Consider the following 10,507-nt stretch of genomic DNA (forward strand, 5'->3'; position numbering starts at 1 on the left):
ATAGCTCTTAGACAAACCAGTATTACAGCTCTATTTTATTTAGAAAATAGCAGGAAAATCCATCCTTGAGGTGTGAGGGCATGCTGACACAAAGACGTGAAGAGAAGAGAGTGGGGGAACGCACCAGTGGGCGGGAGAGAGAGAGAGCCCTTTGGCTCCTCTTTTCATATATATTGTTTCCTCCACCTGGGCCTGCCATATGTAAATTGGGCTAGCCATGAGTGCTGTTTGTTCTACTTGGGGTCCTCAGTCCAGTCTTTGGACCTTCCTTTGTTCTATTTTTGTGGGTTTTTCCCTTCCTTGTCTTTTAGCCACCATCATTCTGGACTTCTGTTTCCTATTCTAACTACCTAACATTCCCCACCCCACCCCCCCAGAGACGGGAGGCCCAATTCTTTGGGAATAGGGGTGTCGAGGTCTTTCTGGCTACTTCCTGCTGAACTGGGATGATGATGGGTATTGGGCCTCCCCATCTTGCTAGTCTCAGACCTGAGTCCCTATAGCATGGCCCATCTAAGGGTGAGTGACATTTTCTGTGGTCGGTTGTAGTTTTATATCTTTGTTGAACTGGCACTGCATGTTGTAGCTTGTTGACCTGGGCAGAGATAGTTGATAACACATGGAGCAATCATAAGCAGCATCAATATGGCATAATAAGGTCTATGAGGCATTAAAAAAGAAAGCAAACAAAGTCACTAAGTCATGTCCAACTCTTTGCAACCCCAGGGACTGTAGCCTACCAAGCACCTCCATCCATGGGATTATCCAGGCAAGAATACTGGAGGTGGTTGCCATTTCCTTCTCCAGGGGATCTTCCCAACCCAGGGATTGAACCCTGGTCTCCCGTATTGCAGGCAGAAACTTTAACCTCTGAGCCACCAGGGAAGCTCACAGGGGCATTAGCCAGTTTCAAATTCACATCACCAGGATGGCTCAAGTCCCTCCCTGTTCAGGGATCAAAGTACCTATATCTTGTCTGTTTTGGAGTACAGTCTCTGCCAAGTTGTGTTGGATCTTTAGTGCTATCCTAAGAAATCTTATACCCAGAAACCAGATTTGCAGGATGTTCATTAGAATGGCACTCATTTGTAGTTCTAAATAGGTATCTGAGTTCTCCCAGGGGCTTACAGTTGTATTGAGTGTCCTCTTCTGTTTTCTTCCATGGCTTGACTTCTGGGTAGTGAATCCAGGAGTCATGTCCTGGTACCTTGAATGCTGTGGGGGTAGAAAGTATTACAGGATAGGGGCCCTTCCATGTGGGCTGGAGTTAAGTCTTTGAGGACCCATCTTTCCAGACTTTAATTAGGACTTGAGTCCATGGGGCATATAGTGGTGACCCTTTAGAATCTTTTGGGTCCTGGCTCATACCCCAGAAGTGTATATCTTGTTGGAATTGCCCAATGGCCATGGTGTAAGACTGGAGGGTCTGAATCTCTGGATCTAGGGAGAGGTCATTGACATAAACAAAAGGTCTTCCATACAGCATCTCATAAGGAATAAGACCAACCTGTTCCTTAGGGGCAATATGGGTGTGGAGGAGAGCCTTTGGTAAAGCCTCCTTCCATCCCAGGGAGGTATCCTGGGTTATCTTTTTTATCACTGATGTTAAGAATTGGTTGACTCCTTCTACTTTTCCTAAAGACCAAGGCCTCTAGGCACAATGGAGATAATAAGTAATACCCAATGTTTTAGAGACCCCTTGGGTGACCTTAGAAGTAAATGATGTCCTATTGTCACTTTGTAATGACCTAGACAGATCAAATCTTGAAATGATTTCATGGAGCAGTTTTTTTTTTTTTTTTTGTTTGTTTTTTTTACTTTTTTTTTTAACCACCTCCTCAACCTTCTCAGTCTGGGTGGGAAAGACGTCAATCCATCCTGTGAATGTATCTATCATGACTAATAGGTATTTAGACCCTTGATAAACTGGCATTTGAAGTCCATCTGCCAGTCCTTTCCTGGGTAGGCCCCACATTGTTGGACAGGCTGGGCCAGCTGGGGTCTTCAAGCTCCTTGGGAGTTGTTTAATTCGTGAGTGGGACAAGACTTGCCTTATAGTTGTATGGAGGCCTGTTCCTCTGATGGACCTTTCTAGTAATCTTTGGAGGGCCTTTCCCCCTAAATGAGTGGTAGCATGTAAGGAGTTAACCAACTTCCATTGGAGGTTTCCAGGCAGAAAAAGGAGTCCCTCCTTTTGCAAAACCCATATGATCGTCTTGAAAGCCCTCAGTCTTAGCTTTAAGAGTCTCACCTTCAGTATATGAAGGAGTTTTTGGCAAAGGAGTGGGGCTAGGGTGGCAACCCCTATTATGTCATAGTTCTGTAATGGTGCTCTCTTAGCTGCCTGATCCCTTGTTCCACTTCTGTGCTCCCTTTTCAGTGGCCTTTACAGTGAGAGATTGACACTTCAGTGGGCAGATGGACTGCCTCGAAGAGTCTAAGAATTTGATCGCCATATTTGATTGGGGACCCTCGGGTGGTCAAGTGGCCCCTTTCTTTCCAAATAGCAGCATGTGCATGTAGCACCAGAAATACATAATTGGAGTCAGTGTAAATTACTATTCTTTTTCTTTTTCTCAGCTCTAAAGCTCTAGTTGGGGTTAAGAGCTCAGCTAATTGGGTTGAAGCACCTGGTGGAAGGGGCTTAGCCTATATGATCTCAAAATTTGAGACTACTGCATATCCGGTTCTTTCTTTTCCATCTGAGACAAAACTGCTTCCATTAGTGTCCCAGATTTCCTCAGGATTGGACAGAGGATCTTCTGACAATCCCTCTCAGGGTTTTTCCCAGAGGTCCAAGATTTCTAGACAAGAGTGAAAGGGGAGAGAGCCCTGGCAGTAAGCAGGAGGGTGGCTGTGTTAAGAACCTCATAAGGGGATATAGTGCAGCCTGGAATTTCCATCAGCATTACTTGATATCTGAGGATTCTTTGATCAGACATCCATAAATGGCCTTTTTCATTTAGGAGTTGTTTTACTTGGTGACTGGTAAAAATAGTTTGCCACTAAAGGAGAGTTTTAAAGCATCGCCTATCATGATTGCAATAGCTGCAAGATTTCAAAGGCAGGGTAGGGGAGGGTGGGCAGCCTTAGGATGTTGGATAGAGCCTCTTGGATAAGTAAGCTACAGGCTGGGGCTCAGATCCCAGCCTTTGAATCAACACTCCCATGGCTATTTCCTCTCTTTCATGGACATAAAATTGGAATACTTTTTCTGGGCCTGGCAACCTCATGGCAGGTGCCTGAATTAAGGCCTGTTTTAGTGTAGCCTCTGCCTTCTTTTGAGGAGTTCCCCACATCAATGGGATTGAATCATCCTGTCCCTTTAAGCTTTCATATAAGGGGTGGGCAATTAGACCATAGTTGATTATCCAGAGACTACAATATTGAGTTAGCCCCAGGAAAGTTTGCAATTGCTTTTGAGTCATGGGGGAAGGTAACTGGAGGATTCCTTGTACCCTATCAGAGGAGAGCTTTCTGGACCCGTGCATAGCCTGAACTCCCAGGTAAGTGACCTTTGTCTCAGCAATCTGTGTCTTAGCACGGGAGACTTTATATCCCTTTTCTGACAAAAAAGTTTAGAACCTGAATTGCATGTTGTTGGGCACTTTTCTCATCTGGAAAGCAGATTAGTAGGTCATCTACATATTGTAACATTTTCCCATTAGTTCCCAGGTCCAGATCTAGGAGATCCCGGCTTAGGGCCTGTTCAAACAAGTGGGGTCTATCTCTTAACCCCTGAGGTAATACTGTCCAAGTCATCTGTTGGTGCTTTTCTCCTGGGGCCTCCCACTCAAAGGCAAAAAAAGTGATATTGGGATTCTTTAGCCTGTGGTATGCAAAAAAAAAAAAAGCATTTTTGAGATCCAAAACTATAAACCACTTGGCACTGGGTGGGATTTCTCCCAAGATTATATAGGGGTTGGGTACTGTGGGATGGAGGGGGACTACACTTTCATTTATGATCTGGAGATCTTGAACCATTCACCAGGTTTCCTCCTTTTTCTTTACAGAGGGGATTGGGGTGTTACATGGTGACTTGGTGGGGACCAATAGCCCCCACAAGCAAGTAATGTATTTATTAAAGGCTGTAGTCCCTCCTGAGCCTCTCCTTTTAGGGGATATTATTTCCAGTTAGGAAACCAAATGGGATCTTGGAGGACAATGATGACTGGTTCAGCTTGGTGGGCTCGTCCAGGAATCCCCTGGTCCCACATCTGGGGGTTAATTTTATCTGCCCATAGTTTTTGTTCCCTACCTACTGGGGAAGATGTAATGAGTTCTTCAGTAGTAATCAAGAGCTGTAGGGCTCTAGGAGCTGAAAAGCTTCCCATCACAAGGGTTGTCCCCAGTTTAGTAAGTATGTCTCTTCCGATTAAAGGAGTAGGGCACTCAGGGCTCACTGAAACTGGTAGGAAAATATTTGTCCCAGCAACAAAGAAGTGCTTGGGTGAATTATTTAGTAGTTGTTTTTCCTGTGACACACAAAATGATACAGGTTAGGGAGGAGAAGGCTCTGGAGTATGAAATCAAGACAGAGTAGGTAGCCCCTGTGTAAACCAAGAAATTCTCAGACCTGCCTGCTAAATCCAGGTGTACCCCTGACTCCAGCCCCATGATGGTTATCTGTGACAGGAAGGCTGGCTTGAGCGGGTCACTTCAGTCCTATTGAACCATAATGAGGGAAGGCTTGACGCTTGATCTTGAGGCTCTTGGGTCCCCAGGGCAGAGGGCTGCTCAATGTCCCAGCTGATGGCATTTGTAGCAAGCCATTTTAGGAGACTTTTGGACACTCTTTGGCCCAGCGCCCCGCCTGTTTACAGATTAGGCATTTGCCTCGTGCCTTGTCCTTCAAGGAGTCGGGGTTTGCCATAGGGCTTCCCTGGAGGGCGGCCAACATCTGGACATGGCTTGTCTCTTTTCTTCTCTCCCCTTCCTGGACCTTGGCTTCCTTCTCCTGTTCGCTGTTATAAAAGGTATTGGTGGCAATCTGGACCATTTCATCTAAAACGGAAACAGGATCCTGCTGCTGTAGCTGTTGTAACATAATTCTGTTATCTGATGCACACTGGGACAAGCATTTGTACTTTAAAATCACCTGTCCCTCGTAAGAGTTTAAGTCCAGATTGGTAAACTTTTGGAGGGCCACTTTTAGCCTTTCCAGAAAGGAAACAGGGTTTTCATTGGGCTCCTGAGTTTTTGCTCCAGGCATCCCCGAGTCAGAGTGCAGATCCCCAGGCAGCCTGAGGTGTAACAGCCTCCTGGAGATCAAATCTCCAGGCAGGTCAAGGCGTGATGGCCTCCTGAGAATTGGATCCCTGGGCAGGTTGAGGCCTGATGACCTTCTGGGACCCCAGGACTGGAAGATCCCCAAGCAGATTGAGGAGTGACAACCTTTCGAGGACCAGTTCCCTAGGCAGGTCAATGCAGGTTGACCTCATGGGACCCCTGGACTGTAGTTGGATGTCCCCAAGGCCTCCAGCATGACTAGTGCTGGGTAGGATTAAGGGGTTGTAATCTAGGGAGAAAACAATAGCAAACGAAGCAACAGACAAAGGGTTAATCTCAAAAATATACAAGCAACTCCTGCAGCTCAATTCCAGAAAATAAATGACCCAATCAAAAAATGGGCCAAAGAACTAAACACACATTTCTCCAAACAAGACATACAAATGGCTAACAAACACATGAAAAGATGCTCAGCATCAGTCATTATCAGAGAAATGCAAATCAAAACCTCAATGAGGTACCATTACACGCCAGTCAGGATGGCTGCTATCCAAAAGTCTACAAGCAATAAATGCTGGAGAGGGTGTGGAGAAAAGGGAACCCTCTTACACTGTTGGTGGGAATGCAAACTAGTACAGCAGCTGTGGAGAACAGTGTGGAGATTTCTTTAAAAACTGGAATCAGAACTTCCATATGACCCAGCAATCCCACTTCTGGGCATACACACCGAGGAAACCAGATCTGAAAGAGACACGTGCACCCCAATGTTTATCGCAGCACTGTTTATAATAGCCAGGACATGGAAGCAGCCTAGATGCCCATCAGCAGACGAATGGATAAGGAAGCTGTGGTACATATACACCGTGGAATATTACTCAGCCATTAAAAAGAATTCATTTGAATCAGTTCTAATGAGATGGATGAAACTGGAGCCCATTATACAGAGTGAAGTAAGCCAGAAAGATAAAGATCAATTCAGTATACTAATACATATATATGGAATTTAGAAAGATGGTAACGATAATCCTATATGCAAAACAGAAAAAGAGACACAGATGTACAGAACAGACTTTTGGACTCTGTGGGAGAAGGCGAGGATGGGATGTTTTGAGAGAACAACATGGAAACATGTATATTATCTAGGGTGACATAGATCGCCAGCCCAGGCTGGATGCATGAGACAAGCACTTGGGTCTGGTGCACTGAGAAGACTCAGAGGAATCGGGTGGAAATGGAAGTGGGGAGGGGGGATCGGGATGGGGAATACATGTAAATCCATGGCTGATTCATGTCAATGTATGACAAAAACCACTACAATATTGTAAAGTAATTAGCCTCCAACTAATAAAAATAAATGGAAAAAGAAAAACAGAAAACAAAAAAACAGGGTTGTAATCTTAACTCATTGCTGGTTTGTCCACTGTGGATGGAAGTAGACATGATGTAAAGCAATCCAAGCCTGTGCCCTGAGACTAGGAGACAGTGTAACAGTCATAAGCTTATCCTCTTACTGTTCTAAGGGATTGTAAGTCACTGATTTCTTTCCCTAGTTCTCCATAAGAACAGGTTAAGGTATCTCCAATGGTAAACATTTCATTGTCATAGACCCACTTTAGGTAATAACAGAAGTAGAGACAAAGGAGTGGGCTATCTGTCCCTGTTAGGGACATTAAGGTATTTTAATGATAGGGTGGGTGGAGCAGTGTTGCTCACAAGGGGACAGGGTCCTGGTTGTAGGAGTTAGTAACTGGCTCAAGAACAAATTGGTAAGAGGCAACAGACTAGATGGTCCATAAAAGTGGAGTGGAGATTTGATCCAAGGTTATGTTTGTAACTTTAGGAGAAAGGTAGTAAGGGTTTGGGCCCAAAAGGCCTGCAGGGCTAACTCCCAAAATGGCAAACATTATCCTTGAAATTCCAATTGCATTTAAAAGGATGCCATCTGATGGTCTTCTAGCAGGCATTGTGTGCCTGTCTCCCACCTTAGAGGGTTTAATGGGAGATGTTGGTGTTGCATTTGTTGTAGGAAACATGGAGTGTGAGGGCTGAATATTTACAGGGGTTGGATATTATACATTATTTCCCTTCCAAGGGCCAGCTATTTTCTTGTCATCCCTCCATAAGATTGTAGAGGTGACATTGTGGGTCCAGATGAAAATAGCATGAAACAGGAGGGAAGGGAGCAGGGCACAAACTTTGAAATAATGTCATAGCACAAGGGCATAATGTAAACTGATTAAAATCAACTGGTTCCAAGATGACAAGTCAAATTCAAGTAAATCTTAATCCCCAGTCTATAAGCCAAAAGACATACCCAGAGGTGGCAGGACAGCTTCAAGGCACTGTCAAAAGTTGGAGGAGTGGGTGGTTCCCCAATGGTTGGGATGATCCTCCCACACATTATGATATGAGTTCACCCCCTAGCAAAACCTAGCCAAGCCAAATTCTATGGCCCCAGCCCTTGCCCTTAGCAATGGCCCACACCCTGCAGAGTGTTCTTCTGAGTCCTAACAAATCCACCTCTTACTTATCGCTTTGTCATCACTGAAATTTTGCAATGAGACATCAGAGCCTGAGATTCATTAGGTCCTGAAGCCAGGCATCCTGGGTTTTGGTTTAGTCCCAGGAAAAAGCTGAAGGACAGGAGGAAAAAGCAGTGGGAAAAACATACCAAGGGATCCCCTTCATAGCCTGCTGGAAAATCTGCTAAATACTTGACCTGTGCTCACAGTTCTCATTGGCTTGGTCCTTGGCGCAGAGAAGATTAAGGACAAAGGAACCCCCACTGGCTTGGGTAATAGCTACTGGGGCTCAGCAGTTAATGCCTCTGGGACATACCAAAGAGTAGCCTCGCCAGAGTCCCTCAATTGCGCCCACTGCCACTCATCTTTTCAAGGGGGTTTGAGGAAACAAGAAACAAGAAACTGTAAAGGAATGAAGATTTCTTTAGGCACATGTCCCTCCAGCCATAGGGGCGAGGATCCCCTGCCTTAACCAGAGGTCTGCTGGAATCTGAGACTGAGCCACGTGAGCTTTTTGCTGAGTTCGTTTTTGCTGTCCTGGTTCCCAGCATGATGGACCTCCTGTCACTTCCCTTGTGCTGAGTTTTCTTTACTATCTGCTTCTACTGAGCTTTTGCTGAGTTGGGTTCCTGCTGTGTTTTATCTCCTCCTTGTAGAGGCCGTGCCAAGGTTGCTTCAGCCAGATTAAATCTGAATTATGGCACCATTGACATCAGGAGAATGTGGTCTCCTCAGTTCTGTCTTGTCACAACTATTTGGAGTGACAGACATTAAAGCCCTTGGTGTGTCTGGTCTTGGACAGACTGTGTTATAGCTCTCAGACAAATCAGTTGCAGCTCTATTTTATTTAAAAAAAATAGCAGGAAAATCCATCTTATAGGCATGAGGGCGTGACGACCCAAAGACGCAAAGAGAATAGAGTGGGGGAGCATGCCAGCTTGCAGGAAAGAGAGAGAGAACTCTTTGGCTCCTCTTTTTATATGCTTTTTCCTCCCCCTGGGCCTGCCCTATGTAAATTGGGCTAACCAGGAGTGCTGTTTGTTCTACCTAAGTTCTTCACTCTTGTCCTCAGACCTTTCTTTGACTTTTCTTTGTTACATTTTTGCAGGATTTTCCCTTTCTTATCTTTTAGCCACCACCATTCTGGGCTCCTGTTTCCTATTCTAACTACCTAACAGCACTACCAGGGTCCCTGTGACTAAGGACCTGTGCCATCTCCATGCTCAATTCTCACTGGGGAAGTGTTGCCTTAGATTAGAAAAAGCCCAAATAGAGCCAATCCCCACTAGTCCAGAGCTGTCAGAATCTAGAAAAAGTCCTTCATCTGTGCACGCGGGGTCACTTGGGTTGTGATCAACTCTGTAATACAGCACACTGTGGCCTGCCAGGTTTCTCTGTGAGGGCATCCTCCAGGAAAGAATGCTGGAATGGGTGCCATACTCTTTTGGAGAACCATATTTCCTGTTGTCCTAGCTGCCAGATCCCCTAGGTACCTAGTGCTGCCAGGGCCCCTGTGACCCAACGTCACCCCAACATCTAGCCTTCACTGGAGGCAGGCATGGTCCTCCAGGGCAACCTCAGTGGCAAAACCCTGTGGATGACTGACATACGGAGATGTAGATAAAATCGCAATTGAAACCCAGGGTCAGTGTAACTAAGGAATAGGACACAAAACTTTCCCACCACCTGTACAAGATGCATATTAAATCTACACAACCAATTAAGCAGACTCTGCCTACAGAATATAGAAATGTACAATGAGAATTTCCAAAAAAGAAAAGGCTTTAATGCTGAAAGCTGTGGATATCATAGAAAAGAATGCACAGGAATAGGAGTAGACTAGAGTCTGATCTGCCTCCGCAGCAGGTCTAGATACCAGCCTAGTGCTGTAGGGCATAATAGGGAGGTGAGGTGGAGTATGACTCCCAGCAAGGAAAAGGACACAGACAGCAGATACTGTTATTTTATAATTTTTTTTATAATATATAATATTTTTTATTTTATTTTTAATATATTTTTATAATATATATATATAATATATAATAAATAATTTATAATTATTATTTTATTTAGACTTGTTCCATAGTTGCTTCAGGATTTCTTTCTTTTTTCTTCCCACTTCCCCCCATTGCTGCAGTTTTATTCAGTTCAGTTCAGCTCAGTCACTCAATTGTGTCCAACTCTTTGTGACCCCATGCACTGCAGCATGCCAGGCCTTGCTTTTCATGACTAACTCCCGGAGTTTACTCAAACTCATGTCCATTGAGTTGGTGATGACATCAAACCTCTGTCATCCCCTTCTCCTCCTGCTTTCCATCTTTCTAGCATCATGGTCTTTTCCAGTGAATCAAGTTATTTGGTTCAGGTGGCCAAAGTGTTGGAGTTTCAGCTTCAAGATTAGTCCTTCCAATTCATATTCAGGACTGATTTTCTTTAGGATGGACTGTCTGGAATTCGTTGCTGTCCAAGGGACTCTCAAGAGTCTTCTCCAAAACCACATTCAAGAGCATCAGTTTTTCAGTGCTCAGCTTTCTTTATATTACAACATCCACATTCATACATGAGTACTGGAATAACCATAGTTTTTTTGTTTTTTGTTTTTTTTTAGTAGACGGACATTTTGCTGGCAGAGTAATGTCTCTGCTTTTTAATATGCTGTCCAAGTTGGTCATAATTTTCTTCCAAGAAGCAAGAGCCTTTTAATTTCATTTCTGCAGTCACCATCTGCAGTGATTTTGGAGCCCCCAGAAAGAAAG

The sequence above is a fragment of the Cervus canadensis genome, chromosome Y, assembly GCF_019320065.1.
Source record: "Cervus canadensis isolate Bull #8, Minnesota chromosome Y, ASM1932006v1, whole genome shotgun sequence".
NCBI classification, from domain to species: Eukaryota; Metazoa; Chordata; class Mammalia; order Artiodactyla; family Cervidae; genus Cervus; species Cervus canadensis.